The following is a 6000-nucleotide window of genomic DNA, read 5'->3' on the forward strand; positions in this document are numbered from 1 at the left end:
TATGTCTCTCTGCTTGCTTCTCTCTTTTATATCTCAAGAGATTGGCTTAAGACACTATCTAATCTTGTAGATCTCATCAACATAACTGCCATTGATCCATCACATTACATCACAGTGATAGGATTTACAACATATAGGGAAATCACATCAGATGACAAAATGGTAGATAATCATACAATACTGGGAATCATGACCTAGCCAAGTTGACACATATTTTTGCGGGACACAATTCAATCCATGACAGCCTGGATCCAGGACTCTGGAAGGGCCATACCTTCTCCAATCCATCCACTGGAAAGGAGACAACCAGAAAACTTTTCTGTCTCTGACCTTCACTTTGAGTGAGAAATATCCAGGAAGTAACCTCTGGGGAATTCATAGTCACAAATCTACTTTCAAGTATATTTGGGTTTGAATTTATACTATCTGCTCAGTCTGGGAAACTCCAAATGGAGAAGTTAATTTAAAGTGATTTCAGGCTGGTAGCATCTCTGGGTAATAGGAAGAAGCATTCACAAAATCTCTTTCTAGGAATTTATGCTCAACCCAGGGGACTCAGGAATCCTGCAGATTACCATCAGTTAAATATGAACTCACCAATTCGGAAAAATTACCAAACACTCTAGGAAAGAATCCACCATGAGTTAGAGTCAACAGAAACAATGGCAGCAAAACTGGCCCCCAAGGACTTCAGATATTAGAATTTTCAGATCTGAAATATAAAAAAAACCTATGCTTAAGCATAATGGAAAAAGAAAACCTCAACACTAACTGGGCATACTTGAAAAAGAACCAAATAGAATTTCTAGAAATGAAAAATGAAATTGGAAGCCCAATGAACAGTTAAATACAGCTGAAATGAGAACTAATTAACTGGAAAAGATCTAAAGAAACAGCTCAGAAAATGGCACAGAGATAGAATGGAATTTAAAAAAATTAAAGAAAATTTTAAAGTACAACGTTAGTTCTTGCACTCCTGTGTTATGGCATGAGAAGAGCATACCCTAGGTAGCCACTGCACCTTCAACCTGGAGCCCCGAGTGCAAGATGAGTGATGCAGACCTGAACCTGACCTACAGCCTGGAGCAGAACAGCAGACTTGCAGATCCCTGAGCAAAATATAAGTATTTTTTATTGTAAGCCACTAGCATTATTAGGAAATATTATTGGTGCAAGAACTAATACAGAAATTGGTACCTAGGAGGGGGGTGCTGTCATGACAAAACCTTAAATTTGTGACATTGGCCTTGGGCAGCAGGTAGTAAGGAAACCTACAGGGGGCTAGAAAAATGGTAGATGCATTATGTATTGGTAAAACTGTCACCTATGCTAACGTGGAAAGCAGAAAGTGTACCTAATGTATTTATGGCTTTCGGTGAAGAGTGTCCAAAAAGACTATTTCTTGTGTGAATTGGTTGTTACTGCTACATTTTATAAGGTGCTACAAGAAAGAAATGAGCTCAGTAAAGAACTGGCCAGTTTGCAATCAGAAGGAAGAGAGTCCAGAAATTCCTGGACTTGCAGAGTTACAAAAGGGACGAGTGCCCTCACCAGATTAAAGGTGTGGCCATTAATACATAGCCAAATCAAAGACCAAACCAAGGGCAAAGTTATTAAGACATTGTTTCTGAACAAAGGTCAAATCTCAGATGTGGCCATCACACAACATTTGTTAAAACCTCTGATTGAATTAAGGTAATATCTGCTTGGTCTGTTTAACAGGACAAAATGGCTCCCATGGAAGCCTGCTAAACTCAAATACCTATAATTAAGTCTAGGGGTGGGGGCAGGTAGAGAAAGAGAGAGAGACATACCCCAAAAGGAGTTGGGATTCAAAAATGGTTTTTAAAGTATTTAATAAAACATTAAAAATATAATAAACTCAAAATCACTTTAAAAAATGATTTTGAGAGAGCTGCATTACCAAATGCATTGCCAGGATGGATTAAAAGAGACTGTGGTATATAATGTTCCTTAGATCCTTGTCTTAGTCTGGTTTCTCTAGAGGAGTGTCATGGACTGAATTATGTCCCCCCAAAAATGTGTTTATCAGTTTGGCTGGGCCATGATTCCCAGTATTGTATGATTGTCTACCATTGTGTAATCTGATGTGATTTCCTTATGTTTTATAAACTCTATCATTATGATGTAATAAGATGGATTAGTGGCAGTTATACTTATGAGGTCTACAAGATTAGATAGTGTCTTAAGCTAATGTCTTTTGAGATATAAAAGAGAGAAGTGAGCAGAGACACGTGGGAACTTCATACTACCAAGAAAGCAGTGCCGGGAGCAAAGCGTGTCCTTTGGACCTGAGGTTCCTGTGCAGAGAGGCTCCCAGACCAAGGGAAGATCGATGACATGGACCTTCCTCCAGAACTGACAGAGAAAGGCTTCCCCTGGAGCTGATGCCCTGAATTTGGACTTGTAGCCTACTGGACTGTGAGAGAATAAACTTCTCTTTGTTAAAGCCATTCACTTGTGGTATTTCTGTTATAGCAGCACTAGATGACTAAGACAAGGAGCAAAACCAGAGTGGGGAGGGAATATATATATATATATTCAGAGAGAGAGTGAGATTGATTGATTGATTGATTTACTTCAAGGAAATGGCTCATACAGTTGTGGGGGCTAGCAAGTCCCAAATCCATAGATAAGGTAGCAGGCTGGAGACCTCTGCTGGCTCACGTGATTGTGGGGGCTGGCAAATCCAAAACCTGCAGGTCAGGCTCAGGCCAGAGACTTCCACAGGCTTATGTCTCAGGAACTGGAGGTTAAATGATGAGAAGAGTAGAGGGTCTAGAGAGAATGAGTTTTGCTAGAACATCCTTTTATATTCTTGAAGCAGGCCACACCCCTAAGATACTCTGCATTCAACTGATTGGCTAATCACATCGGATCACATCATGGAAGATGATTACACTATATTACATTATGGAAGAGCAACCAGTCCAGTATCTGCCAAACCACTGAGAATCATAGTCTAGCCAAGTTGACACATAACATTAACCATCACAATCCCTAACTTTCTACCTGTAGGGAGCAGGTTGAGAAAATTACTTGGTCACTTTAAGGAGGGCAGATTTTCTGATCACTTTCCCAGATTTGGCAATGATAGAAAGGAAGGGACTCTTAGAGGGTGAAACCAGAAGCTATGGAGAACTATGGATCTGGGAGCAGAGCCAGAGCCTAATCAAGGAATAATCCCTAACCCTAGGGTAGGAGGACCTGACAGTATTTTCCCAGAGGGATGTTAGAATCACTGTGGACCACTGACTGCTCTGTACCTCCCATTCTTCCCCTTTTCAGATGGGAATGATAAGTATGGCTACTTACTTATCCCAACTCTTCACTTGTAAATTCTATGTGTTGGGGAGAGTGGGGGGGGGGGTGTGTGGGGACACTTGTCCCTTTACTTATCTCTTTAATTCATGGTTCCTCTGTCAATAGGAACTGATGCAGATTACTAGACTCTGAGCCTGATGCTATCATTGGATGAGACTTTTGGATTATCCTGTGTGCTATAATGCTAAAAAAATAACAAGAACTCTGTAAGGAAAAAAGTGACTTTTATTGTTGGATTTGTTACAGCCAAAGCTGGGCAAACACTTGGTAAAATACCAAATGCTGTGAAACCTGAAAGGAAAAAGGGATTTTTATACGGAGGGCTGAGTATTACACATGAATCACAATAAATTTTTCACAATATTGGTTACACAGACTTTGTGTAAGCAATTTCCTGAGAACAATTTTACATAAAAATCTTTTTGGGGAACATTTTCATCATTCTCTTAATGGAACATTCTTATCACTTGTTTAATAAACCATAACTTTGTCATACATTCTTTTTGAGAACATTTTTATCAATCATAAGTAAGCATCACCATACGGTTGCTCATTCAAGGTGGGGGGGATGCACATATTTTGAAAGCAGAAACAGGTATTTGGGATAAAGGGAGAGTTTTATTCAGATCTGTGTCAGTCACTTAGCATGCCAGACACCTCAGTTGTAAGGTGCCCTTTCCCATTCCCCCCTTCTGATCATGAATCTCCACAGAGATTCCTTGATCGCAATTATAAGAGTGCTTTCTTCTGCATGGGATCTTTTCTGTGTAGGTGTAGAAACTAATCTTAGATGGCTGCTTGTCATTTGCAAGCTTTTAAGATCCCAAACACCACTCATAAAAATGGTAGCTGGGCACTGTCTAGTTCAGGGTTCTTCACCATGCCATAACTCAGGATCTTCTGCATGGACTTACTATATGGGTGCTTTCCTTCTGTACTTATTATATCATAGACAGACATCCTACTTCACCATGCCATAGCTCAGACACTCTTCTTCTGTGATCTTTTACTTGAGACATGTATACAGCAAGGCCACATTTGGAGGAACAACTTGGCATTTCTAAAAGACTACCTGAAAGTATGAAACCGGGGTTCCTTACAAATTTGGCTTCTTCAAGATACATAATTTTTATGCATTGCTAGGGAAACAGTGGCTTGATTACAAATGTTAGAGAAATAATTTATACAACATTTGATTAGTCCAGAGATAATTGTATAGTAATCAAGATAATCAATTTAGTCTGTAACAAAGAACATAACCAAGGGTCAGTATCATTAGGTCATTAATTAAAAGTATCAAGTAAATTTGGGCTAATTTAACAAAAACATTTTCTCTATAAATATTATCAGTGATCACAGAAAGAAAAAACATAAAACTTAAAAAGCCTTTCATTACAAATAAAATTACCAAGAAAGGAGACTACAACAATTGAGAAAGGTCAATAACATAAAAATAGCGACAATTATAAAGCAAAGTCCAAAAACTTTAGCAGGATGCATGGAGTGTTGTTCCATGATCTTGGGATCAGCTGTCTACTTTAGATGTTGTTGGCTTCTGGCCACAGGGCTATTTTGAAATGATCTTTAGTTCTCCAGAAGGCTGGCTAGTCCATAGAGGTGTTTTAGTCTTCATAATTCTGATATAGTCTATTTTTGTTGAAATATTTTGACCAAGTGTTTCCAGCGAATCAGTAAAGTAAAACTTATTTGCAGATGACAACTTTAAAAAGTCTATGGTTAACTTATAATAATAATTCTCAAAAGTGAAAGACTTGACGGTAATTAACTCCAAAAGTAATGTAAATTCAAATAAAGTTAATTTAAAAAAAAACTTTAGTTGAAAATATGTTTAAACATAATAATTAACCTTATTTTCAAAGAGCTTCAGATACAACATATAATAATCTTGAGACATAATATTAAATAGGATATAGCAAGAATATACTAAGATTTTCAAGTGTCTAAACATTTGAATAGTAACTCAAAGAAAATTCAGCACTTATCTTGATTTGACAACATGTTTTATGTAGTTCATAATATATTAAATAAAACTTTTAAAGCATTTTTCTTTTAATAAAACAGAAAAATTCTTTTGTGGCTTTCTTACAAAGTTTCAAAATTATCAAGAGTTTATCATAGGTCACTGAGGAACAATATTTAAGTTATTTAACTAAAGATTTTAAAGGTAAAAACCATGGCTTTTTCTAAAGTTATGTGCCTTGGTTTTTGACTCAGGAATTTATTTTGTTGAACCCTTGATTTTCAAGGCAGATTGCACAGAAACTAAAATTAACTTTTCAACCCAGTGATTCAGGAAAATTTTGTTTTCTTAACAGTAAGAAACTTAATTCTTTGTTTTACATGCTATCTGACATTAAAGCTTTTGAAAATTCTCATAAATTAACACATTAAACTTTCAATTGCAATAAACAAGAACCTCAATCATAGCAAACAAAAATCTTTAACAAACTTTCCAAATTCCTTGTCTTTGTTATCTTTTTATCATACCATAATCCTTCAAGTGGCCAAAAAATGAATACATTCATCCCTTCTTTCTTTAGCATAATCTCATAACTTTCTATTCCACTTTCCTCTAACCTTCTTCAACTTACAAAATACCTCAAGTTTAACTTTTATTATCTTTTACATTCTGGC

The sequence above is a fragment of the Trichechus manatus genome, unplaced genomic scaffold (assembly GCF_000243295.1).
Source record: "Trichechus manatus latirostris isolate Lorelei unplaced genomic scaffold, TriManLat1.0 scaffold00127, whole genome shotgun sequence".
NCBI lineage: Eukaryota > Metazoa > Chordata > Mammalia > Sirenia > Trichechidae > Trichechus > Trichechus manatus.